This window comes from Schistocerca piceifrons, unplaced genomic scaffold, assembly GCF_021461385.2.
Source record: "Schistocerca piceifrons isolate TAMUIC-IGC-003096 unplaced genomic scaffold, iqSchPice1.1 HiC_scaffold_1137, whole genome shotgun sequence".
Taxonomy (NCBI): domain Eukaryota; kingdom Metazoa; phylum Arthropoda; class Insecta; order Orthoptera; family Acrididae; genus Schistocerca; species Schistocerca piceifrons.
The window spans coordinates 112333-138540 of record NW_025726947.1 but is presented as its reverse complement, the minus strand read 5'-3'; the positions used below and the strand labels follow the sequence as shown (position 1 = coordinate 138540).

Below are 26208 nucleotides of genomic sequence, written 5' to 3'. Positions count from 1 at the left end.
CACATGTCTACGAAATCACCTTCACCTTCAGATACACTTTCCTTGCGACTGATGTACACGTAGGCAAAGTTTTAAGTTGCTATTTCCATTACGTCACATTGATCAGAGAAACGGTAATTTACATCTGCAGCGGAACAAAATTACGTTCCGCCCAGCGTGGGGCTCGAACCCACGACCCTGAGATTAAGAGTCTCATGCTCTACCGACTGAGCTAGCCGGGCTGCGTCGGTGACTACGTGTCGGGTCGCACGACACACAGTTCTCGTTTCGGTGGGGTGGTCCCATACAGAATCTCTCCATGCTGCCTAATGTTTTCCTAGCGTCACACACGTCACGTACTTCACTTTTATTTCATAATCATTTCTGAGAGGTACAGGAATTGCATGAAAACCTGCAGCGCTAGTGGTGTCAAAATTAACACACATATTTGATTTGACTCAGAAGCCGAACGGGTTACTTTCCGACGCTGTCTTAGATGCGCAAATGCCAGCCAAAACTCGCGGTGACGGCACTCAGCCGACCATTTCGCTAGATAACACCGTTCTGGCTGTGTGTGTATCAAGCTCAAGTGCATCTCCAAGCAGGAAATGGACAACAGCAACATTCAGACGATTTCGTACTGCTCAATAGCTACACTAAAACGGTGTGTTTCTTTTGCAGAATTGGAAAAACACGACCGTGACAGGATTCGAACCTGCAATCTTCGGATCCGAAGTCCGACGCCTTATCCATTAGGCCACACGGTCACTGGCCGCCAAGTATTCCTTACATTCGTGTCATCTCGAAACGCTCATACCGCTGAGGAATTGTGTTTTCGTTCTACACAGCCGCTGCCTCTTGCTGCTTCCCACCCATTCGTTACATTCAAGCCTTTACGAGACCGACCAAGTAGAGATTGGGAATCAAGACCACACACTTTGTGCATTCGAAATCGAAGGCAGGGCGTCCCTCGCCGCATTTGCTACGATGGCGATTTGCTACTTCTGCAGAAGCGGCGGCGTCGACGACGACGACGACGCTCGCGAGAGGCTCTGTGATATTTGAAAAACACATGTAAAAAATATAAATCAGACTCCGCCTCCCACCCTACGCTGTACCGTTTTGGAAAATGCTTTATCTGCGACATTCGCCTCAATCACATCTGAGAGTAATTCTAAATAAAACACCTGTTGCTAATTGTTCGTCGTTCCAGATACTGCTTGCTATACGGCCACGACGCGCAACTGATTTCGAAAATTCGTTTGCTTCCTGTGAGGATCGAACTCACGACCCCTGGTTTACTAGACCAGTGCTCTGCCACTGAGCTAAAGAGGCGCGGCCTAGCGGTAGTTTTGCGTACTTTGTGCTTACGCTCGTCTGGATCATCAGGCTTAAGCTGACAACACTTCATATTACTGACTAATATTTGCAGCTATGGCGCACCATTACTGCTTGGCTACACATCTCACACGTAACCGATGTGCTCTCCAACCAACACCACTTACATTTCAGAACATGTCTTTGACACATGTCTACGAAATCACCTTCACCTTCAGATACACTTTCCTTGCGACTGATGTACACGTAGGCAAAGTTTTAAGTTGCTATTTCCATTACGTCACATTGATCAGAGAAACGGTAATTTACATCTGCAGCGGAACAAAATTACGTTCCGCCCAGCGTGGGGCTCGAACCCACGACCCTGAGATTAAGAGTCTCATGCTCTACCGACTGAGCTAGCCGGGCTGCGTCGGTGACTACGTGTCGGGTCGCACGACACACAGTTCTCGTTTCGGTGGGGTGGTCCCATACAGAATCTCTCCATGCTGCCTAATGTTTTCCTAGCGTCACACACGTCACGTACTTCACTTTTATTTCATAATCATTTCTGAGAGGTACAGGAATTGCATGAAAACCTGCAGCGCTAGTGGTGTCAAAATTAACACACATATTTGATTTGACTCAGAAGCCGAACGGGTTACTTTCCGACGCTGTCTTAGATGCGCAAATGCCAGCCAAAACTCGCGGTGACGGCACTCAGCCGACCATTTCGCTAGATAACACCGTTCTGGCTGTGTGTGTATCAAGCTCAAGTGCATCTCCAAGCAGGAAATGGACAACAGCAACATTCAGACGATTTCGTACTGCTCAATAGCTACACTAAAACGGTGTGTTTCTTTTGCAGAATTGGAAAAACACGACCGTGACAGGATTCGAACCTGCAATCTTCGGATCCGAAGTCCGACGCCTTATCCATTAGGCCACACGGTCACTGGCCGCCAAGTATTCCTTACATTCGTGTCATCTCGAAACGCTCATACCGCTGAGGAATTGTGTTTTCGTTCTACACAGCCGCTGCCTCTTGCTGCTTCCCACCCATTCGTTACATTCAAGCCTTTACGAGACCGACCAAGTAGAGATTGGGAATCAAGACCACACACTTTGTGCATTCGAAATCGAAGGCAGGGCGTCCCTCGCCGCATTTGCTACGATGGCGATTTGCTACTTCTGCAGAAGCGGCGGCGTCGACGACGACGACGACGCTCGCGAGAGGCTCTGTGATATTTGAAAAACACATGTAAAAAATATAAATCAGACTCCGCCTCCCACCCTACGCTGTACCGTTTTGGAAAATGCTTTATCTGCGACATTCGCCTCAATCACATCTGAGAGTAATTCTAAATAAAACACCTGTTGCTAATTGTTCGTCGTTCCAGATACTGCTTGCTATACGGCCACGACGCGCAACTGATTTCGAAAATTCGTTTGCTTCCTGTGAGGATCGAACTCACGACCCCTGGTTTACTAGACCAGTGCTCTGCCACTGAGCTAAAGAGGCGCGGCCTAGCGGTAGTTTTGCGTACTTCGTGCTTACGCTCGTCTGGATCATCAGGCTTAAGCTGACAACACTTCATATTACTGACTAATATTTGCAGCTATGGCGCACCATTACTGCTTGGCTACACATCTCACACGTAACCGATGTGCTCTCCAACCAACACCACTTACATTTCAGAACATGTCTTTGACACATGTCTACGAAATCACCTTCACCTTCAGATACACTTTCCTTGCGACTGATGTACACGTAGGCAAAGTTTTAAGTTGCTATTTCCATTACGTCACATTGATCAGAGAAACGGTAATTTACATCTGCAGCGGAACAAAATTACGTTCCGCCCAGCGTGGGGCTCGAACCCACGACCCTGAGATTAAGAGTCTCATGCTCTACCGACTGAGCTAGCCGGGCTGCGTCGGTGACTACGTGTCGGGTCGCACGACACACAGTTCTCGTTTCGGTGGGGTGGTCCCATACAGAATCTCTCCATGCTGCCTAATGTTTTCCTAGCGTCACACACGTCACGTACTTCACTTTTATTTCATAATCATTTCTGAGAGGTACAGGAATTGCATGAAAACCTGCAGCGCTAGTGGTGTCAAAATTAACACACATATTTGATTTGACTCAGAAGCCGAACGGGTTACTTTCCGACGCTGTCTTAGATGCGCAAATGCCAGCCAAAACTCGCGGTGACGGCACTCAGCCGACCATTTCGCTAGATAACACCGTTCTGGCTGTGTGTGTATCAAGCTCAAGTGCATCTCCAAGCAGGAAATGGACAACAGCAACATTCAGACGATTTCGTACTGCTCAATAGCTACACTAAAACGGTGTGTTTCTTTTGCAGAATTGGAAAAACACGACCGTGACAGGATTCGAACCTGCAATCTTCGGATCCGAAGTCCGACGCCTTATCCATTAGGCCACACGGTCACTGGCCGCCAAGTATTCCTTACATTCGTGTCATCTCGAAACGCTCATACCGCTGAGGAATTGTGTTTTCGTTCTACACAGCCGCTGCCTCTTGCTGCTTCCCACCCATTCGTTACATTCAAGCCTTTACGAGACCGACCAAGTAGAGATTGGGAATCAAGACCACACACTTTGTGCATTCGAAATCGAAGGCAGGGCGTCCCTCGCCGCATTTGCTACGATGGCGATTTGCTACTTCTGCAGAAGCGGCGGCGTCGACGACGACGACGACGCTCGCGAGAGGCTCTGTGATATTTGAAAAACACATGTAAAAAATATAAATCAGACTCCGCCTCCCACCCTACGCTGTACCGTTTTGGAAAATGCTTTATCTGCGACATTCGCCTCAATCACATCTGAGAGTAATTCTAAATAAAACACCTGTTGCTAATTGTTCGTCGTTCCAGATACTGCTTGCTATACGGCCACGACGCGCAACTGATTTCGAAAATTCGTTTGCTTCCTGTGAGGATCGAACTCACGACCCCTGGTTTACTAGACCAGTGCTCTGCCACTGAGCTAAAGAGGCGCGGCCTAGCGGTAGTTTTGCGTACTTTGTGCTTACGCTCGTCTGGATCATCAGGCTTAAGCTGACAACACTTCATATTACTGACTAATATTTGCAGCTATGGCGCACCATTACTGCTTGGCTACACATCTCACACGTAACCGATGTGCTCTCCAACCAACACCACTTACATTTCAGAACATGTCTTTGACACATGTCTACGAAATCACCTTCACCTTCAGATACACTTTCCTTGCGACTGATGTACACGTAGGCAAAGTTTTAAGTTGCTATTTCCATTACGTCACATTGATCAGAGAAACGGTAATTTACATCTGCAGCGGAACAAAATTACGTTCCGCCCAGCGTGGGGCTCGAACCCACGACCCTGAGATTAAGAGTCTCATGCTCTACCGACTGAGCTAGCCGGGCTGCGTCGGTGACTACGTGTCGGGTCGCACGACACACAGTTCTCGTTTCGGTGGGGTGGTCCCATACAGAATCTCTCCATGCTGCCTAATGTTTTCCTAGCGTCACACACGTCACGTACTTCACTTTTATTTCATAATCATTTCTGAGAGGTACAGGAATTGCATGAAAACCTGCAGCGCTAGTGGTGTCAAAATTAACACACATATTTGATTTGACTCAGAAGCCGAACGGGTTACTTTCCGACGCTGTCTTAGATGCGCAAATGCCAGCCAAAACTCGCGGTGACGGCACTCAGCCGACCATTTCGCTAGATAACACCGTTCTGGCTGTGTGTGTATCAAGCTCAAGTGCATCTCCAAGCAGGAAATGGACAACAGCAACATTCAGACGATTTCGTACTGCTCAATAGCTACACTAAAACGGTGTGTTTCTTTTGCAGAATTGGAAAAACACGACCGTGACAGGATTCGAACCTGCAATCTTCGGATCCGAAGTCCGACGCCTTATCCATTAGGCCACACGGTCACTGGCCGCCAAGTATTCCTTACATTCGTGTCATCTCGAAACGCTCATACCGCTGAGGAATTGTGTTTTCGTTCTACACAGCCGCTGCCTCTTGCTGCTTCCCACCCATTCGTTACATTCAAGCCTTTACGAGACCGACCAAGTAGAGATTGGGAATCAAGACCACACACTTTGTGCATTCGAAATCGAAGGCAGGGCGTCCCTCGCCGCATTTGCTACGATGGCGATTTGCTACTTCTGCAGAAGCGGCGGCGGCGACGACGACGACGCTCGCGAGAGGCTCTGTGATATTTGAAAAACACATCTAAAAAATATAATTCAGACTGCCGCCTCCCACCCTACGCTGTACCGCTTTGGAAAATGCTTTATCTGCGACATTCGCCTCAATCACATCTGAGAGTAATTCTAAATAAAACACCTGTTGCTAATTGTTCGTCGTTCCAGATACTGCTTGCTATACGGCCACGACGCGCAACTGATTTCGAAAATTCGTTTGCCTCCTGTGAGGATCGAACTCACGACCCCTGGTTTACTAGACCAGTGCTCTGCCACTGAGCTAAAGAGGCGCGGCCTAGCGGTAGTTTTGCGTACTTCGTGCTTACGCTCGTCTGGATCATCAGGCTTAAGCTGACAACACTTCATATTACTGACTAATATTTGCAGCTATGGCGCACCATTACTGCTTGGCTACACATCTCACACGTAACCGATGTGCTCTCCAACCAACACCACTTACATTTCAGAACATGTCTTTGACACATGTCTACGAAATCACCTTCACCTTCAGATACACTTTCCTTGCGACTGATGTACACGTAGGCAAAGTTTTAAGTTGCTATTTCCATTACGTCACATTGATCAGAGAAACGGTAATTTACATCTGCAGCGGAACAAAATTACGTTCCGCCCAGCGTGGGGCTCGAACCCACGACCCTGAGATTAAGAGTCTCATGCTCTACCGACTGAGCTAGCCGGGCTGCGTCGGTGACTACGTGTCGGGTCGCACGACACACAGTTCTCGTTTCGGTGGGGTGGTCCCATACAGAATCTCTCCATGCTGCCTAATGTTTTCCTAGCGTCACACACGTCACGTACTTCACTTTTATTTCATAATCATTTCTGAGAGGTACAGGAATTGCATGAAAACCTGCAGCGCTAGTGGTGTCAAAATTAACACACATATTTGATTTGACTCAGAAGCCGAACGGGTTACTTTCCGACGCTGTCTTAGATGCGCAAATGCCAGCCAAAACTCGCGGTGACGGCACTCAGCCGACCATTTCGCTAGATAACACCGTTCTGGCTGTGTGTGTATCAAGCTCAAGTGCATCTCCAAGCAGGAAATGGACAACAGCAACATTCAGACGATTTCGTACTGCTCAATAGCTACACTAAAACGGTGTGTTTCTTTTGCAGAATTGGAAAAACACGACCGTGATAGGATTCGAACCTGCAATCTTCGGATCCGAAGTCCGACGCCTTATCCATTAGGCCACACGGTCACTGGCCGCCAAGTATTCCTTACATTCGTGTCATCTCGAAACGCTCATACCGCTGAGGAATTGTGTTTTCGTTCTACACAGCCGCTGCCTCTTGCTGCTTCCCACCCATTCGTTACATTCAAGCCTTTACGAGACCGACCAAGTAGAGATTGGGAATCAAGACCACACACTTTGTGCATTCGAAATCGAAGGCAGGGCGTCCCTCGCCGCATTTGCTACGATGGCGATTTGCTACTTCTGCAGAAGCGGCGGCGTCGACGACGACGACGACGACGCTCGCGAGAGGCTCTGTGATATTTGAAAAACACATGTAAAAAATATAAATCAGACTCCGCCTCCCACCCTACGCTGTACCGTTTTGGAAAATGCTTTATCTGCGACATTCGCCTCAATCACATCTGAGAGTAATTCTAAATAAAACACCTGTTGCTAATTGTTCGTCGTTCCAGATACTGCTTGCTATACGGCCACGACGCGCAACTGATTTCGAAAATTCGTTTGCTTCCTGTGAGGATCGAACTCACGACCCCTGGTTTACTAGACCAGTGCTCTGCCACTGAGCTAAAGAGGCGCGGCCTAGCGGTAGTTTTGCGTACTTCGTGCTTACGCTCGTCTGGATCATCAGGCTTAAGCTGACAACACTTCATATTACCGACTAATATTTGCAGCTATGGCGCACCATTACTGCTTGGCTACACATCTCACACGTAACCGATGTGCTCTCCAACCAACACCACTTACATTTCAGAACATGTCTTTGACACATGTCTACGAAATCACCTTCACCTTCAGATACACTTTCCTTGCGTCTGATGGTGACGTAGGCAAAGTTTTAAGTTGCTATTTCCATTACGTCACATTGATCAGAGAAACGGTAATTTACATCTGCAACGGAACAAAATTACGTTCCGCCCAGCGTGGGGCTCGAACCCACGACCCTGAGATTAAGAGTCTCATGCTCTACCGACTGAGCTAGCCGGGCTGCGTCGGTGACTACGTGTCGGGTCGCACGACACACAGTTCTCGTTTCGGTGGGGTGGTCCCATACAGAATCTCTCCATGCTGCCTAATGTTTTCCTAGCGTCACACACGTCACGTACTTCACTTTTATTTCATAATCATTTCTGAGAGGTACAGGAATTGCATGAAAACCTGCAGCGCTAGTGGTGTCAAAATTAACACACATATTTGATTTGACTCAGAAGCCGAACGGGTTACTTTCCGACGCTGTCTTAGATGCGCAAATGCCAGCCAAAACTCGCGGTGACGGCACTCAGCCGACCATTTCGCTAGATAACACCGTTCTGGCTGTGTGTGTATCAAGCTCAAGTGCATCTCCAAGCAGGAAATGGACAACAGCAACATTCAGACGATTTCGTACTGCTCAATAGCTACACTAAAACGGTGTGTTTCTTTTGCAGAATTGGAAAAACACGACCGTGACAGGATTCGAACCTGCAATCTTCGGATCCGAAGTCCGACGCCTTATCCATTAGGCCACACGGTCACTGGCCGCCAAGTATTCCTTACATTCGTGTCATCTCGAAACGCTCATACCGCTGAGGAATTGTGTTTTCGTTCTACACAGCCGCTGCCTCTTGCTGCTTCCCACCCATTCGTTACATTCAAGCCTTTACGAGACCGACCAAGTAGAGATTGGGAATCAAGACCACACACTTTGTGCATTCGAAATCGAAGGCAGGGCGTCCCTCGCCGCATTTGCTACGATGGCGATTTGCTACTTCTGCAGAAGCGGCGGCGTCGACGACGACGACGACGCTCGCGAGAGGCTCTGTGATATTTGAAAAACACATGTAAAAAATATAAATCAGACTCCGCCTCCCACCCTACGCTGTACCGTTTTGGAAAATGCTTTATCTGCGACATTCGCCTCAATCACATCTGAGAGTAATTCTAAATAAAACACCTGTTGCTAATTGTTCGTCGTTCCAGATACTGCTTGCTATACGGCCACGACGCGCAACTGATTTCGAAAATTCGTTTGCTTCCTGTGAGGATCGAACTCACGACCCCTGGTTTACTAGACCAGTGCTCTGCCACTGAGCTAAAGAGGCGCGGCCTAGCGGTAGTTTTGCGTACTTCGTGCTTACGCTCGTCTGGATCATCAGGCTTAAGCTGACAACACTTCATATTACTGACTAATATTTGCAGCTATGGCGCACCATTACTGCTTGGCTACACATCTCACACGTAACCGATGTGCTCTCCAACCAACACCACTTACATTTCAGAACATGTCTTTGACACATGTCTACGAAATCACCTTCACCTTCAGATACACTTTCCTTGCGACTGATGTACACGTAGGCAAAGTTTTAAGTTGCTATTTCCATTACGTCACATTGATCAGAGAAACGGTAATTTACATCTGCAGCGGAACAAAATTACGTTCCGCCCAGCGTGGGGCTCGAACCCACGACCCTGAGATTAAGAGTCTCATGCTCTACCGACTGAGCTAGCCGGGCTGCGTCGGTGACTACGTGTCGGGTCGCACGACACACAGTTCTCGTTTCGGTGGGGTGGTCCCATACAGAATCTCTCCATGCTGCCTAATGTTTTCCTAGCGTCACACACGTCACGTACTTCACTTTTATTTCATAATCATTTCTGAGAGGTACAGGAATTGCATGAAAACCTGCAGCGCTAGTGGTGTCAAAATTAACACACATATTTGATTTGACTCAGAAGCCGAACGGGTTACTTTCCGACGCTGTCTTAGATGCGCAAATGCCAGCCAAAACTCGCGGTGACGGCACTCAGCCGACCATTTCGCTAGATAACACCGTTCTGGCTGTGTGTGTATCAAGCTCAAGTGCATCTCCAAGCAGGAAATGGACAACAGCAACATTCAGACGATTTCGTACTGCTCAATAGCTACACTAAAACGGTGTGTTTCTTTTGCAGAATTGGAAAAACACGACCGTGACAGGATTCGAACCTGCAATCTTCGGATCCGAAGTCCGACGCCTTATCCATTAGGCCACACGGTCACTGGCCGCCAAGTATTCCTTACATTCGTGTCATCTCGAAACGCTCATACCGCTGAGGAATTGTGTTTTCGTTCTACACAGCCGCTGCCTCTTGCTGCTTCCCACCCATTCGTTACATTCAAGCCTTTACGAGACCGACCAAGTAGAGATTGGGAATCAAGACCACACACTTTGTGCATTCGAAATCGAAGGCAGGGCGTCCCTCGCCGCATTTGCTACGATGGCGATTTGCTACTTCTGCAGAAGCGGCGGCGGCGACGACGACGACGACGACGCTCGCGAGAGGCTCTGTGATATTTGAAAAACACATCTAAAAAATATAATTCAGACTGCCGCCTCCCACCCTACGCTGTACCGCTTTGGAAAATGCTTTATCTGCGACATTCGCCTCAATCACATCTGAGAGTAATTCTAAATAAAACACCTGTTGCTAATTGTTCGTCGTTCCAGATACTGCTTGCTATACGGCCACGACGCGCAACTGATTTCGAAAATTCGTTTGCCTCCTGTGAGGATCGAACTCACGACCCCTGGTTTACTAGACCAGTGCTCTGCCACTGAGCTAAAGAGGCGCGGCCTAGCGGTAGTTTTGCGTACTTCGTGCTTACGCTCGTCTGGATCATCAGGCTTAAGCTGACAACACTTCATATTACTGACTAATATTTGCAGCTATGGCGCACCATTACTGCTTGGCTACACATCTCACACGTAACCGATGTGCTCTCCAACCAACACCACTTACATTTCAGAACATGTCTTTGACACATGTCTACGAAATCACCTTCACCTTCAGATACACTTTCCTTGCGACTGATGTACACGTAGGCAAAGTTTTAAGTTGCTATTTCCATTACGTCACATTGATCAGAGAAACGGTAATTTACATCTGCAGCGGAACAAAATTACGTTCCGCCCAGCGTGGGGCTCGAACCCACGACCCTGAGATTAAGAGTCTCATGCTCTACCGACTGAGCTAGCCGGGCTGCGTCGGTGACTACGTGTCGGGTCGCACGACACACAGTTCTCGTTTCGGTGGGGTGGTCCCATACAGAATCTCTCCATGCTGCCTAATGTTTTCCTAGCGTCACACACGTCACGTACTTCACTTTTATTTCATAATCATTTCTGAGAGGTACAGGAATTGCATGAAAACCTGCAGCGCTAGTGGTGTCAAAATTAACACACATATTTGATTTGACTCAGAAGCCGAACGGGTTACTTTCCGACGCTGTCTTAGATGCGCAAATGCCAGCCAAAACTCGCGGTGACGGCACTCAGCCGACCATTTCGCTAGATAACACCGTTCTGGCTGTGTGTGTATCAAGCTCAAGTGCATCTCCAAGCAGGAAATGGACAACAGCAACATTCAGACGATTTCGTACTGCTCAATAGCTACACTAAAACGGTGTGTTTCTTTTGCAGAATTGGAAAAACACGACCGTGATAGGATTCGAACCTGCAATCTTCGGATCCGAAGTCCGACGCCTTATCCATTAGGCCACACGGTCACTGGCCGCCAAGTATTCCTTACATTCGTGTCATCTCGAAACGCTCATACCGCTGAGGAATTGTGTTTTCGTTCTACACAGCCGCTGCCTCTTGCTGCTTCCCACCCATTCGTTACATTCAAGCCTTTACGAGACCGACCAAGTAGAGATTGGGAATCAAGACCACACACTTTGTGCATTCGAAATCGAAGGCAGGGCGTCCCTCGCCGCATTTGCTACGATGGCGATTTGCTACTTCTGCAGAAGCGGCGGCGTCGACGACGACGACGACGCTCGCGAGAGGCTCTGTGATATTTGAAAAACACATGTAAAAAATATAAATCAGACTCCGCCTCCCACCCTACGCTGTACCGTTTTGGAAAATGCTTTATCTGCGACATTCGCCTCAATCACATCTGAGAGTAATTCTAAATAAAACACCTGTTGCTAATTGTTCGTCGTTCCAGATACTGCTTGCTATACGGCCACGACGCGCAACTGATTTCGAAAATTCGTTTGCTTCCTGTGAGGATCGAACTCACGACCCCTGGTTTACTAGACCAGTGCTCTGCCACTGAGCTAAAGAGGCGCGGCCTAGCGGTAGTTTTGCGTACTTTGTGCTTACGCTCGTCTGGATCATCAGGCTTAAGCTGACAACACTTCATATTACCGACTAATATTTGCAGCTATGGCGCACCATTACTGCTTGGCTACACATCTCACACGTAACCGATGTGCTCTCCAACCAACACCACTTACATTTCAGAACATGTCTTTGACACATGTCTACGAAATCACCTTCACCTTCAGATACACTTTCCTTGCGTCTGATGGTGACGTAGGCAAAGTTTTAAGTTGCTATTTCCATTACGTCACATTGATCAGAGAAACGGTAATTTACATCTGCAACGGAACAAAATTACGTTCCGCCCAGCGTGGGGCTCGAACCCACGACCCTGAGATTAAGAGTCTCATGCTCTACCGACTGAGCTAGCCGGGCTGCGTCGGTGACTACGTGTCGGGTCGCACGACACACAGTTCTCGTTTCGGTGGGGTGGTCCCATACAGAATCTCTCCATGCTGCCTAATGTTTTCCTAGCGTCACACACGTCACGTACTTCACTTTTATTTCATAATCATTTCTGAGAGGTACAGGAATTGCATGAAAACCTGCAGCGCTAGTGGTGTCAAAATTAACACACATATTTGATTTGACTCAGAAGCCGAACGGGTTACTTTCCGACGCTGTCTTAGATGCGCAAATGCCAGCCAAAACTCGCGGTGACGGCACTCAGCCGACCATTTCGCTAGATAACACCGTTCTGGCTGTGTGTGTATCAAGCTCAAGTGCATCTCCAAGCAGGAAATGGACAACAGCAACATTCAGACGATTTCGTACTGCTCAATAGCTACACTAAAACGGTGTGTTTCTTTTGCAGAATTGGAAAAACACGACCGTGACAGGATTCGAACCTGCAATCTTCGGATCCGAAGTCCGACGCCTTATCCATTAGGCCACACGGTCACTGGCCGCCAAGTATTCCTTACATTCGTGTCATCTCGAAACGCTCATACCGCTGAGGAATTGTGTTTTCGTTCTACACAGCCGCTGCCTCTTGCTGCTTCCCACCCATTCGTTACATTCAAGCCTTTACGAGACCGACCAAGTAGAGATTGGGAATCAAGACCACACACTTTGTGCATTCGAAATCGAAGGCAGGGCGTCCCTCGCCGCATTTGCTACGATGGCGATTTGCTACTTCTGCAGAAGCGGCGGCGTCGACGACGACGACGACGCTCGCGAGAGGCTCTGTGATATTTGAAAAACACATGTAAAAAATATAAATCAGACTCCGCCTCCCACCCTACGCTGTACCGTTTTGGAAAATGCTTTATCTGCGACATTCGCCTCAATCACATCTGAGAGTAATTCTAAATAAAACACCTGTTGCTAATTGTTCGTCGTTCCAGATACTGCTTGCTATACGGCCACGACGCGCAACTGATTTCGAAAATTCGTTTGCTTCCTGTGAGGATCGAACTCACGACCCCTGGTTTACTAGACCAGTGCTCTGCCACTGAGCTAAAGAGGCGCGGCCTAGCGGTAGTTTTGCGTACTTCGTGCTTACGCTCGTCTGGATCATCAGGCTTAAGCTGACAACACTTCATATTACTGACTAATATTTGCAGCTATGGCGCACCATTACTGCTTGGCTACACATCTCACACGTAACCGATGTGCTCTCCAACCAACACCACTTACATTTCAGAACATGTCTTTGACACATGTCTACGAAATCACCTTCACCTTCAGATACACTTTCCTTGCGACTGATGTACACGTAGGCAAAGTTTTAAGTTGCTATTTCCATTACGTCACATTGATCAGAGAAACGGTAATTTACATCTGCAGCGGAACAAAATTACGTTCCGCCCAGCGTGGGGCTCGAACCCACGACCCTGAGATTAAGAGTCTCATGCTCTACCGACTGAGCTAGCCGGGCTGCGTCGGTGACTACGTGTCGGGTCGCACGACACACAGTTCTCGTTTCGGTGGGGTGGTCCCATACAGAATCTCTCCATGCTGCCTAATGTTTTCCTAGCGTCACACACGTCACGTACTTCACTTTTATTTCATAATCATTTCTGAGAGGTACAGGAATTGCATGAAAACCTGCAGCGCTAGTGGTGTCAAAATTAACACACATATTTGATTTGACTCAGAAGCCGAACGGGTTACTTTCCGACGCTGTCTTAGATGCGCAAATGCCAGCCAAAACTCGCGGTGACGGCACTCAGCCGACCATTTCGCTAGATAACACCGTTCTGGCTGTGTGTGTATCAAGCTCAAGTGCATCTCCAAGCAGGAAATGGACAACAGCAACATTCAGACGATTTCGTACTGCTCAATAGCTACACTAAAACGGTGTGTTTCTTTTGCAGAATTGGAAAAACACGACCGTGACAGGATTCGAACCTGCAATCTTCGGATCCGAAGTCCGACGCCTTATCCATTAGGCCACACGGTCACTGGCTGCCAAGTATTCCTTACATTCGTGTCATCTCGAAACGCTCATACCGCTGAGGAATTGTGTTTTCGTTCTACACAGCCGCTGCCTCTTGCTGCTTCCCACCCATTCGTTACATTCAAGCCTTTACGAGACCGACCAAGTAGAGATTGGGAATCAAGACCACACACTTTGTGCATTCGAAATCGAAGGCAGGGCGTCCCTCGCCGCATTTGCTACGATGGCGATTTGCTACTTCTGCAGAAGCGGCGGCGTCGACGACGACGACGACGCTCGCGAGAGGCTCTGTGATATTTGAAAAACACATGTAAAAAATATAAATCAGACTCCGCCTCCCACCCTACGCTGTACCGTTTTGGAAAATGCTTTATCTGCGACATTCGCCTCAATCACATCTGAGAGTAATTCTAAATAAAACACCTGTTGCTAATTGTTCGTCGTTCCAGATACTGCTTGCTATACGGCCACGACGCGCAACTGATTTCGAAAATTCGTTTGCTTCCTGTGAGGATCGAACTCACGACCCCTGGTTTACTAGACCAGTGCTCTGCCACTGAGCTAAAGAGGCGCGGCCTAGCGGTAGTTTTGCGTACTTCGTGCTTACGCTCGTCTGGATCATCAGGCTTAAGCTGACAACACTTCATATTACTGACTAATATTTGCAGCTATGGCGCACCATTACTGCTTGGCTACACATCTCACACGTAACCGATGTGCTCTCCAACCAACACCACTTACATTTCAGAACATGTCTTTGACACATGTCTACGAAATCACCTTCACCTTCAGATACACTTTCCTTGCGACTGATGTACACGTAGGCAAAGTTTTAAGTTGCTATTTCCATTACGTCACATTGATCAGAGAAACGGTAATTTACATCTGCAGCGGAACAAAATTACGTTCCGCCCAGCGTGGGGCTCGAACCCACGACCCTGAGATTAAGAGTCTCATGCTCTACCGACTGAGCTAGCCGGGCTGCGTCGGTGACTACGTGTCGGGTCGCACGACACACAGTTCTCGTTTCGGTGGGGTGGTCCCATACAGAATCTCTCCATGCTGCCTAATGTTTTCCTAGCGTCACACACGTCACGTACTTCACTTTTATTTCATAATCATTTCTGAGAGGTACAGGAATTGCATGAAAACCTGCAGCGCTAGTGGTGTCAAAATTAACACACATATTTGATTTGACTCAGAAGCCGAACGGGTTACTTTCCGACGCTGTCTTAGATGCGCAAATGCCAGCCAAAACTCGCGGTGACGGCACTCAGCCGACCATTTCGCTAGATAACACCGTTCTGGCTGTGTGTGTATCAAGCTCAAGTGCATCTCCAAGCAGGAAATGGACAACAGCAACATTCAGACGATTTCGTACTGCTCAATAGCTACACTAAAACGGTGTGTTTCTTTTGCAGAATTGGAAAAACACGACCGTGACAGGATTCGAACCTGCAATCTTCGGATCCGAAGTCCGACGCCTTATCCATTAGGCCACACGGTCACTGGCCGCCAAGTATTCCTTACATTCGTGTCATCTCGAAACGCTCATACCGCTGAGGAATTGTGTTTTCGTTCTACACAGCCGCTGCCTCTTGCTGCTTCCCACCCATTCGTTACATTCAAGCCTTTACGAGACCGACCAAGTAGAGATTGGGAATCAAGACCACACACTTTGTGCATTCGAAATCGAAGGCAGGGCGTCCCTCGCCGCATTTGCTACGATGGCGATTTGCTACTTCTGCAGAAGCGGCGGCGGCGACGACGACGACGACGCTCGCGAGAGGCTCTGTGATATTTGAAAAACACATCTAAAAAATATAATTCAGACTGCCGCCTCCCACCCTACGCTGTACCGCTTTGGAAAATGCTTTATCTGCGACATTCGCCTCAATCACATCTGAGAGTAATTCTAAATAAAACACCTGTTGCTAATTGTTCGTCGTTCCAGATACTGCTTGCTATACGGCCACGACGCGCAACTGATTTCGAAAATTCGTTTGCCTCCTGTGAGGATCGAACTCACGACCCCTGGTTTACTAGACCAGTGCTCTGCCACTGAGCTAAAGAGGCGCGGCCTAGCGGTAGTTTTGCGTACTTCGTGCTTACGCTCGTCTGGATCATCAGGCTTAAGCTGACAACACTTCATATTACTGACTAATATTTGCAGCTATGGCGCACCATTACTGCTTGGCTACACATCTCACACGTAACCGATGTGCTCTCCAACCAACACCACTTACATTTCAGAACATGTCTTTGACACATGTCTACGAAATCACCTTCACCTTCAGATACACTTTCCTTGCGACTGATGTACACGTAGGCAAAGTTTTAAGTTGCTATTTCCATTACGTCACATTGATCAGAGAAACGGTAATTTACATCTGCAGCGGAACAAAATTACGTTCCGCCCAGCGTGGGGCTCGAACCCACGACCCTGAGATTAAGAGTCTCATGCTCTACCGACTGAGCTAGCCGGGCTGCGTCGGTGACTACGTGTCGGGTCGCACGACACACAGTTCTCGTTTCGGTGGGGTGGTCCCATACAGAATCTCTCCATGCTGCCTAATGTTTTCCTAGCGTCACACACGTCACGTACTTCACTTTTATTTCATAATCATTTCTGAGAGGTACAGGAATTGCATGAAAACCTGCAGCGCTAGTGGTGTCAAAATTAACACACATATTTGATTTGACTCAGAAGCCGAACGGGTTACTTTCCGACGCTGTCTTAGATGCGCAAATGCCAGCCAAAACTCGCGGTGACGGCACTCAGCCGACCATTTCGCTAGATAACACCGTTCTGGCTGTGTGTGTATCAAGCTCAAGTGCATCTCCAAGCAGGAAATGGACAACAGCAACATTCAGACGATTTCGTACTGCTCAATAGCTACACTAAAACGGTGTGTTTCTTTTGCAGAATTGGAAAAACACGACCGTGATAGGATTCGAACCTGCAATCTTCGGATCCGAAGTCCGACGCCTTATCCATTAGGCCACACGGTCACTGGCCGCCAAGTATTCCTTACATTCGTGTCATCTCGAAACGCTCATACCGCTGAGGAATTGTGTTTTCGTTCTACACAGCCGCTGCCTCTTGCTGCTTCCCACCCATTCGTTACATTCAAGCCTTTACGAGACCGACCAAGTAGAGATTGGGAATCAAGACCACACACTTTGTGCATTCGAAATCGAAGGCAGGGCGTCCCTCGCCGCATTTGCTACGATGGCGATTTGCTACTTCTGCAGAAGCGGCGGCGTCGACGACGACGACGACGCTCGCGAGAGGCTCTGTGATATTTGAAAAACACATGTAAAAAATATAAATCAGACTCCGCCTCCCACCCTACGCTGTACCGTTTTGGAAAATGCTTTATCTGCGACATTCGCCTCAATCACATCTGAGAGTAATTCTAAATAAAACACCTGTTGCTAATTGTTCGTCGTTCCAGATACTGCTTGCTATACGGCCACGACGCGCAACTGATTTCGAAAATTCGTTTGCTTCCTGTGAGGATCGAACTCACGACCCCTGGTTTACTAGACCAGTGCTCTGCCACTGAGCTAAAGAGGCGCGGCCTAGCGGTAGTTTTGCGTACTTCGTGCTTACGCTCGTCTGGATCATCAGGCTTAAGCTGACAACACTTCATATTACCGACTAATATTTGCAGCTATGGCGCACCATTACTGCTTGGCTACACATCTCACACGTAACCGATGTGCTCTCCAACCAACACCACTTACATTTCAGAACATGTCTTTGACACATGTCTACGAAATCACCTTCACCTTCAGATACACTTTCCTTGCGTCTGATGGTGACGTAGGCAAAGTTTTAAGTTGCTATTTCCATTACGTCACATTGATCAGAGAAACGGTAATTTACATCTGCAACGGAACAAAATTACGTTCCGCCCAGCGTGGGGCTCGAACCCACGACCCTGAGATTAAGAGTCTCATGCTCTACCGACTGAGCTAGCCGGGCTGCGTCGGTGACTACGTGTCGGGTCGCACGACACACAGTTCTCGTTTCGGTGGGGTGGTCCCATACAGAATCTCTCCATGCTGCCTAATGTTTTCCTAGCGTCACACACGTCACGTACTTCACTTTTATTTCATAATCATTTCTGAGAGGTACAGGAATTGCATGAAAACCTGCAGCGCTAGTGGTGTCAAAATTAACACACATATTTGATTTGACTCAGAAGCCGAACGGGTTACTTTCCGACGCTGTCTTAGATGCGCAAATGCCAGCCAAAACTCGCGGTGACGGCACTCAGCCGACCATTTCGCTAGATAACACCGTTCTGGCTGTGTGTGTATCAAGCTCAAGTGCATCTCCAAGCAGGAAATGGACAACAGCAACATTCAGACGATTTCGTACTGCTCAATAGCTACACTAAAACGGTGTGTTTCTTTTGCAGAATTGGAAAAACACGACCGTGACAGGATTCGAACCTGCAATCTTCGGATCCGAAGTCCGACGCCTTATCCATTAGGCCACACGGTCACTGGCCGCCAAGTATTCCTTACATTCGTGTCATCTCGAAACGCTCATACCGCTGAGGAATTGTGTTTTCGTTCTACACAGCCGCTGCCTCTTGCTGCTTCCCACCCATTCGTTACATTCAAGCCTTTACGAGACCGACCAAGTAGAGATTGGGAATCAAGACCACACACTTTGTGCATTCGAAATCGAAGGCAGGGCGTCCCTCGCCGCATTTGCTACGATGGCGATTTGCTACTTCTGCAGAAGCGGCGGCGGCGACGACGACGACGACGCTCGCGAGAGGCTCTGTGATATTTGAAAAACACATCTAAAAAATATAATTCAGACTGCCGCCTCCCACCCTACGCTGTACCGCTTTGGAAAATGCTTTATCTGCGACATTCGCCTCAATCACATCTGAGAGTAATTCTAAATAAAACACCTGTTGCTAATTGTTCGTCGTTCCAGATACTGCTTGCTATACGGCCACGACGCGCAACTGATTTCGAAAATTCGTTTGCCTCCTGTGAGGATCGAACTCACGACCCCTGGTTTACTAGACCAGTGCTCTGCCACTGAGCTAAAGAGGCGCGGCCTAGCGGTAGTTTTGCGTACTTCGTGCTTACGCTCGTCTGGATCATCAGGCTTAAGCTGACAACACTTCATATTACTGACTAATATTTGCAGCTATGGCGCACCATTACTGCTTGGCTACACATCTCACACGTAACCGATGTGCTCTCCAACCAACACCACTTACATTTCAGAACATGTCTTTGACACATGTCTACGAAATCACCTTCACCTTCAGATACACTTTCCTTGCGACTGATGTACAAGTAGGCAAAGTTTTAAGTTGCTATTTCCATTACGTCACATTGATCAGAGAAACGGTAATTTACATCTGCAGCGGAACAAAATTACGTTCCGCCCAGCGTGGGGCTCGAACCCACGACCCTGAGATTAAGAGTCTCATGCTCTACCGACTGAGCTAGCCGGGCTGCGTCGGTGACTACGTGTCGGGTCGCACGACACACAGTTCTCGTTTCGGTGGGGTGGTCCCATACAGAATCTCTCCATGCTGCCTAATGTTTTCCTAGCGTCACACACGTCACGTACTTCACTTTTATTTCATAATCATTTCTGAGAGGTACAGGAATTGCATGAAAACCTGCAGCGCTAGTGGTGTCAAAATTAACACACATATTTGATTTGACTCAGAAGCCGAACGGGTTACTTTCCGACGCTGTCTTAGATGCGCAAATGCCAGCCAAAACTCGCGGTGACGGCACTCAGCCGACCATTTCGCTAGATAACACCGTTCTGGCTGTGTGTGTATCAAGCTCAAGTGCATCTCCAAGCAGGAAATGGACAACAGCAACATTCAGACGATTTCGTACTGCTCAATAGCTACACTAAAACGGTGTGTTTCTTTTGCAGAATTGGAAAAACACGACCGTGATAGGATTCGAACCTGCAATCTTCGGATCCGAAGTCCGACGCCTTATCCATTAGGCCACACGGTCACTGGCCGCCAAGTATTCCTTACATTCGTGTCATCTCGAAACGCTCATACCGCTGAGGAATTGTGTTTTCGTTCTACACAGCCGCTGCCTCTTGCTGCTTCCCACCCATTCGTTACATTCAAGCCTTTACGAGACCGACCAAGTAGAGATTGGGAATCAAGACCACACACTTTGTGCATTCGAAATCGAAGGCAGGGCGTCCCTCGCCGCATTTGCTACGATGGCGATTTGCTACTTCTGCAGAAGCGGCGGCGTCGACGACGACGACGACGACGCTCGCGAGAGGCTCTGTGATATTTGAAAAACACATGTAAAAAATATAAATCAGACTCCGCCTCCCACCCTACGCTGTACCGTTTTGGAAAATGCTTTATCTGCGACATTCGCCTCAATCACATCTGAGAGTAATTCTAAATAAAACACCTGTTGCTAATTGTTCGTCGTTCCAGATACTGCTTGCTATACGGCCACGACGCGCAACTGATTTCGAAAATTCGTTTGCTTCCTGTGAGGATCGAACTCACGACCCCTGGTTTACTAGACCAGTGCTCTGCCACTGAGCTAAAGAGGCGCGGCCTAGCGGTAGTTTTGCGTACTTCGTGCTTACGCTCGTCTGGATCATCAGGCTTAAGCTGACAACACTTCATATTACCGACTAATATTTGCAGCTATGGCGCACCATTACTGCTTGGCTACACATCTCACACGTAACCGATGTGCTCTCCAACCAACACCACTTACATTTCAGAACATGTCTTTGACACATGTCTACGAAATCACCTTCACCTTCAGATACACTTTCCTTGCGTCTGATGGTGACGTAGGCAAAGTTTTAAGTTGCTATTTCCATTACGTCACATTGATCAGAGAAACGGTAATTTACATCTGCAACGGAACAAAATTACGTTCCGCCCAGCGTGGGGCTCGAACCCACGACCCTGAGATTAAGAGTCTCATGCTCTACCGACTGAGCTAGCCGGGCTGCGTCGGTGACTACGTGTCGGGTCGCACGACACACAGTTCTCGTTTCGGTGGGGTGGTCCCATACAGAATCTCTCCATGCTGCCTAATGTTTTCCTAGCGTCACACACGTCACGTACTTCACTTTTATTTCATAATCATTTCTGAGAGGTACAGGAATTGCATGAAAACCTGCAGCGCTAGTGGTGTCAAAATTAACACACATATTTGATTTGACTCAGAAGCCGAACGGGTTACTTTCCGACGCTGTCTTAGATGCGCAAATGCCAGCCAAAACTCGCGGTGACGGCACTCAGCCGACCATTTCGCTAGATAACACCGTTCTGGCTGTGTGTGTATCAAGCTTAAGTGCATCTCCAAGCAGGAAATGGACAACAGCAACATTCAGACGATTTCGTACTGCTCAATAGCTACACTAAAACGGTGTGTTTCTTTTGCAGAATTGGAAAAACACGACCGTGACAGGATTCGAACCTGCAATCTTCGGATCCGAAGTCCGACGCCTTATCCATTAGGCCACACGGTCACTGGCCGCCAAGTATTCCTTACATTCGTGTCATCTCGAAACGCTCATACCGCTGAGGAATTGTGTTTTCGTTCTACACAGCCGCTGCCTCTTGCTGCTTCCCACCCATTCGTTACATTCAAGCCTTTACGAGACCGACCAAGTAGAGATTGGGAATCAAGACCACACACTTTGTGCATTCGAAATCGAAGGCAGGGCGTCCCTCGCCGCATTTGCTACGATGGCGATTTGCTACTTCTGCAGAAGCGGCGGCGTCGACGACGACGACGACGACGCTCGCGAGAGGCTCTGTGATATTTGAAAAACACATGTAAAAAATATAAATCAGACTCCGCCTCCCACCCTACGCTGTACCGTTTTGGAAAATGCTTTATCTGCGACATTCGCCTCAATCACATCTGAGAGTAATTCTAAATAAAACACCTGTTGCTAATTGTTCGTCGTTCCAGATACTGCTTGCTATACGGCCACGACGCGCAACTGATTTCGAAAATTCGTTTGCTTCCTGTGAGGATTGAACTCACGACCCCTGGTTTACTAGACCAGTGCTCTGCCACTGAGCTAAAGAGGCGCGGCCTAGCGGTAGTTTTGCGTACTTTGTGCTTACGCTCGTCTGGATCATCAGGCTTAAGCTGACAACACTTCATATTACCGACTAATATTTGCAGCTATGGCGCACCATTACTGCTTGGCTACACATCTCACACGTAACCGATGTGCTCTCCAACCAACACCACTTACATTTCAGAACATGTCTTTGACACATGTCTACGAAATCACCTTCACCTTCAGATACACTTTCCTTGCGACTGATGTACACGTAGGCAAAGTTTTAAGTTGCTATTTCCATTACGTCACATTGATCAGAGAAACGGTAATTTACATCTGCAGCGGAACAAAATTACGTTCCGCCCAGCGTGGGGCTCGAACCCACGACCCTGAGATTAAGAGTCTCATGCTCTACCGACTGAGCTAGCCGGGCTGCGCCTTGACTACGTGTCGGGTCGCACGACACACAGTTCTCGTTTCGGTGGGGTGGTCCCATACAGAATCTCTCCATGCTGCCTAATGTTTTCCTAGCGTCACACACGTCACGTACTTCACTTTTATTTCATAATCATTTCTGAGAGGTACAGGAATTGCATGAAAACCTGCAGCGCTAGTGGTGTCAAAATTAACACACATATTTGATTTGACTCAGAAGCCGAACGGGTTACTTTCCGACGCTGTCTTAGATGCGCAAATGCCAGCCAAAACTCGCGGTGACGGCACTCAGCCGACCATTTCGCTAGATAACACCGTTCTGGCTGTGTGTGTATCAAGCTCAAGTGCATCTCCAAGCAGGAAATGGACAACAGCAACATTCAGACGATTTCGTACTGCTCAATAGCTACACTAAAACGGTGTGTTTCTTTTGCAGAATTGGAAAAACACGACCGTGACAGGATTCGAACCTGCAATCTTCGGATCCGAAGTCCGACGCCTTATCCATTAGGCCACACGGTCACTGGCCGCCAAGTATTCCTTACATTCGTGTCATCTCGAAACGCTCATACCGCTGAGGAATTGTGTTTTCGTTCTACACAGCCGCTGCCTCTTGCTGCTTCCCACCCATTCGTTACATTCAAGCCTTTACGAGACCGACCAAGTAGAGATTGGGAATCAAGACCACACACTTTGTGCATTCGAAATCGAAGGCAGGGCGTCCCTCGCCGCATTTGCTACGATGGCGATTTGCTACTTCTGCAGAAGCGGCGGCGTCGACGACGACGACGACGCTCGCGAGAGGCTCTGTGATATTTGAAAAACACATGTAAAAAATATAAATCAGACTCCGCCTCCCACCCTACGCTGTACCGTTTTGGAAAATGCTTTATCTGCGACATTCGCCTCAATCACATCTGAGAGTAATTCTAAATAAAACACCTGTTGCTAATTGTTCGTCGTTCCAGATACTGCTTGCTATACGGCCACGACGCGCAACTGATTTCGAAAATTCGTTTGCTTCCTGTGAGGATCGAACTCACGACCCCTGGTTTACTAGACCAGTGCTCTGCCACTGAGCTAAAGAGGCGCGGCCTAGCGGTAGTTTTGCGTACTTTGTGCTTACGCTCGTCTGGATCATCAGGCTTAAGCTGACAACACTTCATATTACCGACTAATATTTGCAGCTATGGCGCACCATTACTGCTTGGCTACACATCTCACACGTAACCGATGTGCTCTCCAACCAACACCACTTACATTTCAGAACATGTCTTTGACACATGTCTACGAAATCACCTTCACCTTCAGATACACTTTCCTTGCGTCTGATGGTGACGTAGGCAAAGTTTTAAGTTGCTATTTCCATTACGTCACATTGATCAGAGAAACGGTAATTTACATCTGCAACGGAACAAAATTACGTTCCGCCCAGCGTGGGGCTCGAACCCACGACCCTGAGATTAAGAGTCTCATGCTCTACCGACTGAGCTAGCCGGGCTGCGTCGGTGACTACGTGTCGGGTCGCACGACACACAGTTCTCGTTTCGGTGGGGTGGTCCCATACAGAATCTCTCCATGCTGCCTAATGTTTTCCTAGCGTCACACACGTCACGTACTTCACTTTTATTTCATAATCATTTCTGAGAGGTACAGGAATTGCATGAAAACCTGCAGCGCTAGTGGTGTCAAAATTAACACACATATTTGATTTGACTCAGAAGCCGAACGGGTTACTTTCCGACGCTGTCTTAGATGCGCAAATGCCAGCCAAAACTCGCGGTGACGGCACTCAGCCGACCATTTCGCTAGATAACACCGTTCTGGCTGTGTGTGTATCAAGCTCAAGTGCATCTCCAAGCAGGAAATGGACAACAGCAACATTCAGACGATTTCGTACTGCTCAATAGCTACACTAAAACGGTGTGTTTCTTTTGCAGAATTGGAAAAACACGACCGTGACAGGATTCGAACCTGCAATCTTTGGATCCGAAGTCCGACGCCTTATCCATTAGGCCACACGGTCACTGGCCGCCAAGTATTCCTTACATTCGTGTCATCTCGAAACGCTCATACCGCTGAGGAATTGTGTTTTCGTTCTACACAGCCGCTGCCTCTTGCTGCTTCCCACCCATTCGTTACATTCAAGCCTTTACGAGACCGACCAAGTAGAGATTGGGAATCAAGACCACACACTTTGTGCATTCGAAATCGAAGGCAGGGCGTCCCTCGCCGCATTTGCTACGATGGCGATTTGCTACTTCTGCAGAAGCGGCGGCGTCGACGACGACGACGACGCTCGCGAGAGGCTCTGTGATATTTGAAAAACACATGTAAAAAATATAAATCAGACTCCGCCTCCCACCCTACGCTGTACCGTTTTGGAAAATGCTTTATCTGCGACATTCGCCTCAATCACATCTGAGAGTAATTCTAAATAAAACACCTGTTGCTAATTGTTCGTCGTTCCAGATACTGCTTGCTATACGGCCACGACGCGCAACTGATTTCGAAAATTCGTTTGCTTCCTGTGAGGATCGAACTCACGACCCCTGGTTTACTAGACCAGTGCTCTGCCACTGAGCTAAAGAGGCGCGGCCTAGCGGTAGTTTTGCGTACTTCGTGCTTACGCTCGTCTGGATCATCAGGCTTAAGCTGACAACACTTCATATTACTGACTAATATTTGCAGCTATGGCGCACCATTACTGCTTGGCTACACATCTCACACGTAACCGATGTGCTCTCCAACCAACACCACTTACATTTCAGAACATGTCTTTGACACATGTCTACGAAATCACCTTCACCTTCAGATACACTTTCCTTGCGACTGATGTACACGTAGGCAAAGTTTTAAGTTGCTATTTCCATTACGTCACATTGATCAGAGAAACGGTAATTTACATCTGCAGCGGAACAAAATTACGTTCCGCCCAGCGTGGGGCTCGAACCCACGACCCTGAGATTAAGAGTCTCATGCTCTACCGACTGAGCTAGCCGGGCTGCGTCGGTGACTACGTGTCGGGTCGCACGACACACAGTTCTCGTTTCGGTGGGGTGGTCCCATACAGAATCTCTCCATGCTGCCTAATGTTTTCCTAGCGTCACACACGTCACGTACTTCACTTTTATTTCATAATCATTTCTGAGAGGTACAGGAATTGCATGAAAACCTGCAGCGCTAGTGGTGTCAAAATTAACACACATATTTGATTTGACTCAGAAGCCGAACGGGTTACTTTCCGACGCTGTCTTAGATGCGCAAATGCCAGCCAAAACTCGCGGTGACGGCACTCAGCCGACCATTTCGCTAGATAACACCGTTCTGGCTGTGTGTGTATCAAGCTCAAGTGCATCTCCAAGCAGGAAATGGACAACAGCAACATTCAGACGATTTCGTACTGCTCAAT

General features: G+C 48.1%; 52 non-coding genes across 52 annotated transcripts; all 52 read right to left on the bottom strand.

Moving 5' to 3' along the window:
• Positions 1 to 148: 148 nt before the first annotated feature.
• Positions 149 to 221, bottom strand: Trnak-cuu. Its single transcript has one exon. It is a non-coding gene; the product is annotated as a tRNA-Lys (tRNA).
• Positions 222 to 673: 452 nt separating this feature from the next.
• Positions 674 to 746, bottom strand: Trnar-ucg. Its single transcript has one exon. It is a non-coding gene; the product is annotated as a tRNA-Arg (tRNA).
• A 496-nt stretch (positions 747 to 1242) lies between these two features.
• On the bottom strand, positions 1243 to 1314 carry Trnat-agu. The gene has a single exon. It is a non-coding gene; the product is annotated as a tRNA-Thr (tRNA).
• A 338-nt stretch (positions 1315 to 1652) lies between these two features.
• Trnak-cuu lies at positions 1653 to 1725 on the bottom strand. The gene has a single exon. It is a non-coding gene; the product is annotated as a tRNA-Lys (tRNA).
• Positions 1726 to 2177: 452 nt separating this feature from the next.
• Positions 2178 to 2250, bottom strand: Trnar-ucg. The gene has a single exon. It is a non-coding gene; the product is annotated as a tRNA-Arg (tRNA).
• A 496-nt stretch (positions 2251 to 2746) lies between these two features.
• Positions 2747 to 2818, bottom strand: Trnat-agu. Its single transcript has one exon. It is a non-coding gene; the product is annotated as a tRNA-Thr (tRNA).
• A 338-nt stretch (positions 2819 to 3156) lies between these two features.
• On the bottom strand, positions 3157 to 3229 carry Trnak-cuu. The gene has a single exon. It is a non-coding gene; the product is annotated as a tRNA-Lys (tRNA).
• A 452-nt stretch (positions 3230 to 3681) lies between these two features.
• On the bottom strand, positions 3682 to 3754 carry Trnar-ucg. Its single transcript has one exon. It is a non-coding gene; the product is annotated as a tRNA-Arg (tRNA).
• A 496-nt stretch (positions 3755 to 4250) lies between these two features.
• Trnat-agu lies at positions 4251 to 4322 on the bottom strand. Its single transcript has one exon. It is a non-coding gene; the product is annotated as a tRNA-Thr (tRNA).
• Positions 4323 to 4660: 338 nt separating this feature from the next.
• Trnak-cuu lies at positions 4661 to 4733 on the bottom strand. Its single transcript has one exon. It is a non-coding gene; the product is annotated as a tRNA-Lys (tRNA).
• A 452-nt stretch (positions 4734 to 5185) lies between these two features.
• Trnar-ucg lies at positions 5186 to 5258 on the bottom strand. The gene has a single exon. It is a non-coding gene; the product is annotated as a tRNA-Arg (tRNA).
• Positions 5259 to 5752: 494 nt separating this feature from the next.
• Trnat-agu lies at positions 5753 to 5824 on the bottom strand. The gene has a single exon. It is a non-coding gene; the product is annotated as a tRNA-Thr (tRNA).
• Positions 5825 to 6162: 338 nt separating this feature from the next.
• Positions 6163 to 6235, bottom strand: Trnak-cuu. The gene has a single exon. It is a non-coding gene; the product is annotated as a tRNA-Lys (tRNA).
• Positions 6236 to 6687: 452 nt separating this feature from the next.
• Positions 6688 to 6760, bottom strand: Trnar-ucg. Its single transcript has one exon. It is a non-coding gene; the product is annotated as a tRNA-Arg (tRNA).
• A 499-nt stretch (positions 6761 to 7259) lies between these two features.
• Positions 7260 to 7331, bottom strand: Trnat-agu. The gene has a single exon. It is a non-coding gene; the product is annotated as a tRNA-Thr (tRNA).
• A 338-nt stretch (positions 7332 to 7669) lies between these two features.
• On the bottom strand, positions 7670 to 7742 carry Trnak-cuu. Its single transcript has one exon. It is a non-coding gene; the product is annotated as a tRNA-Lys (tRNA).
• A 452-nt stretch (positions 7743 to 8194) lies between these two features.
• On the bottom strand, positions 8195 to 8267 carry Trnar-ucg. The gene has a single exon. It is a non-coding gene; the product is annotated as a tRNA-Arg (tRNA).
• Positions 8268 to 8763: 496 nt separating this feature from the next.
• On the bottom strand, positions 8764 to 8835 carry Trnat-agu. Its single transcript has one exon. It is a non-coding gene; the product is annotated as a tRNA-Thr (tRNA).
• Positions 8836 to 9173: 338 nt separating this feature from the next.
• Positions 9174 to 9246, bottom strand: Trnak-cuu. Its single transcript has one exon. It is a non-coding gene; the product is annotated as a tRNA-Lys (tRNA).
• A 452-nt stretch (positions 9247 to 9698) lies between these two features.
• Positions 9699 to 9771, bottom strand: Trnar-ucg. Its single transcript has one exon. It is a non-coding gene; the product is annotated as a tRNA-Arg (tRNA).
• Positions 9772 to 10271: 500 nt separating this feature from the next.
• Positions 10272 to 10343, bottom strand: Trnat-agu. Its single transcript has one exon. It is a non-coding gene; the product is annotated as a tRNA-Thr (tRNA).
• Positions 10344 to 10681: 338 nt separating this feature from the next.
• On the bottom strand, positions 10682 to 10754 carry Trnak-cuu. The gene has a single exon. It is a non-coding gene; the product is annotated as a tRNA-Lys (tRNA).
• Positions 10755 to 11206: 452 nt separating this feature from the next.
• On the bottom strand, positions 11207 to 11279 carry Trnar-ucg. Its single transcript has one exon. It is a non-coding gene; the product is annotated as a tRNA-Arg (tRNA).
• Positions 11280 to 11775: 496 nt separating this feature from the next.
• On the bottom strand, positions 11776 to 11847 carry Trnat-agu. The gene has a single exon. It is a non-coding gene; the product is annotated as a tRNA-Thr (tRNA).
• Positions 11848 to 12185: 338 nt separating this feature from the next.
• Trnak-cuu lies at positions 12186 to 12258 on the bottom strand. Its single transcript has one exon. It is a non-coding gene; the product is annotated as a tRNA-Lys (tRNA).
• Positions 12259 to 12710: 452 nt separating this feature from the next.
• On the bottom strand, positions 12711 to 12783 carry Trnar-ucg. Its single transcript has one exon. It is a non-coding gene; the product is annotated as a tRNA-Arg (tRNA).
• Positions 12784 to 13279: 496 nt separating this feature from the next.
• Positions 13280 to 13351, bottom strand: Trnat-agu. The gene has a single exon. It is a non-coding gene; the product is annotated as a tRNA-Thr (tRNA).
• A 338-nt stretch (positions 13352 to 13689) lies between these two features.
• Trnak-cuu lies at positions 13690 to 13762 on the bottom strand. The gene has a single exon. It is a non-coding gene; the product is annotated as a tRNA-Lys (tRNA).
• Positions 13763 to 14214: 452 nt separating this feature from the next.
• Trnar-ucg lies at positions 14215 to 14287 on the bottom strand. Its single transcript has one exon. It is a non-coding gene; the product is annotated as a tRNA-Arg (tRNA).
• Positions 14288 to 14783: 496 nt separating this feature from the next.
• Trnat-agu lies at positions 14784 to 14855 on the bottom strand. Its single transcript has one exon. It is a non-coding gene; the product is annotated as a tRNA-Thr (tRNA).
• Positions 14856 to 15193: 338 nt separating this feature from the next.
• Positions 15194 to 15266, bottom strand: Trnak-cuu. The gene has a single exon. It is a non-coding gene; the product is annotated as a tRNA-Lys (tRNA).
• Positions 15267 to 15718: 452 nt separating this feature from the next.
• Trnar-ucg lies at positions 15719 to 15791 on the bottom strand. The gene has a single exon. It is a non-coding gene; the product is annotated as a tRNA-Arg (tRNA).
• A 497-nt stretch (positions 15792 to 16288) lies between these two features.
• Trnat-agu lies at positions 16289 to 16360 on the bottom strand. The gene has a single exon. It is a non-coding gene; the product is annotated as a tRNA-Thr (tRNA).
• Positions 16361 to 16698: 338 nt separating this feature from the next.
• Positions 16699 to 16771, bottom strand: Trnak-cuu. The gene has a single exon. It is a non-coding gene; the product is annotated as a tRNA-Lys (tRNA).
• A 452-nt stretch (positions 16772 to 17223) lies between these two features.
• Positions 17224 to 17296, bottom strand: Trnar-ucg. Its single transcript has one exon. It is a non-coding gene; the product is annotated as a tRNA-Arg (tRNA).
• A 496-nt stretch (positions 17297 to 17792) lies between these two features.
• On the bottom strand, positions 17793 to 17864 carry Trnat-agu. The gene has a single exon. It is a non-coding gene; the product is annotated as a tRNA-Thr (tRNA).
• Positions 17865 to 18202: 338 nt separating this feature from the next.
• Trnak-cuu lies at positions 18203 to 18275 on the bottom strand. Its single transcript has one exon. It is a non-coding gene; the product is annotated as a tRNA-Lys (tRNA).
• Positions 18276 to 18727: 452 nt separating this feature from the next.
• Trnar-ucg lies at positions 18728 to 18800 on the bottom strand. The gene has a single exon. It is a non-coding gene; the product is annotated as a tRNA-Arg (tRNA).
• A 497-nt stretch (positions 18801 to 19297) lies between these two features.
• Positions 19298 to 19369, bottom strand: Trnat-agu. Its single transcript has one exon. It is a non-coding gene; the product is annotated as a tRNA-Thr (tRNA).
• A 338-nt stretch (positions 19370 to 19707) lies between these two features.
• On the bottom strand, positions 19708 to 19780 carry Trnak-cuu. Its single transcript has one exon. It is a non-coding gene; the product is annotated as a tRNA-Lys (tRNA).
• A 452-nt stretch (positions 19781 to 20232) lies between these two features.
• Trnar-ucg lies at positions 20233 to 20305 on the bottom strand. The gene has a single exon. It is a non-coding gene; the product is annotated as a tRNA-Arg (tRNA).
• A 499-nt stretch (positions 20306 to 20804) lies between these two features.
• Trnat-agu lies at positions 20805 to 20876 on the bottom strand. Its single transcript has one exon. It is a non-coding gene; the product is annotated as a tRNA-Thr (tRNA).
• Positions 20877 to 21214: 338 nt separating this feature from the next.
• Positions 21215 to 21287, bottom strand: Trnak-cuu. The gene has a single exon. It is a non-coding gene; the product is annotated as a tRNA-Lys (tRNA).
• A 452-nt stretch (positions 21288 to 21739) lies between these two features.
• Trnar-ucg lies at positions 21740 to 21812 on the bottom strand. Its single transcript has one exon. It is a non-coding gene; the product is annotated as a tRNA-Arg (tRNA).
• Positions 21813 to 22311: 499 nt separating this feature from the next.
• On the bottom strand, positions 22312 to 22383 carry Trnat-agu. The gene has a single exon. It is a non-coding gene; the product is annotated as a tRNA-Thr (tRNA).
• A 338-nt stretch (positions 22384 to 22721) lies between these two features.
• Trnak-cuu lies at positions 22722 to 22794 on the bottom strand. The gene has a single exon. It is a non-coding gene; the product is annotated as a tRNA-Lys (tRNA).
• Positions 22795 to 23245: 451 nt separating this feature from the next.
• On the bottom strand, positions 23246 to 23318 carry Trnar-ucg. Its single transcript has one exon. It is a non-coding gene; the product is annotated as a tRNA-Arg (tRNA).
• A 496-nt stretch (positions 23319 to 23814) lies between these two features.
• On the bottom strand, positions 23815 to 23886 carry Trnat-agu. The gene has a single exon. It is a non-coding gene; the product is annotated as a tRNA-Thr (tRNA).
• Positions 23887 to 24224: 338 nt separating this feature from the next.
• On the bottom strand, positions 24225 to 24297 carry Trnak-cuu. The gene has a single exon. It is a non-coding gene; the product is annotated as a tRNA-Lys (tRNA).
• Positions 24298 to 24749: 452 nt separating this feature from the next.
• On the bottom strand, positions 24750 to 24822 carry Trnar-ucg. Its single transcript has one exon. It is a non-coding gene; the product is annotated as a tRNA-Arg (tRNA).
• A 496-nt stretch (positions 24823 to 25318) lies between these two features.
• Trnat-agu lies at positions 25319 to 25390 on the bottom strand. The gene has a single exon. It is a non-coding gene; the product is annotated as a tRNA-Thr (tRNA).
• A 338-nt stretch (positions 25391 to 25728) lies between these two features.
• Positions 25729 to 25801, bottom strand: Trnak-cuu. The gene has a single exon. It is a non-coding gene; the product is annotated as a tRNA-Lys (tRNA).
• Between the last annotated feature and the right edge of the window lie 407 nt (positions 25802 to 26208).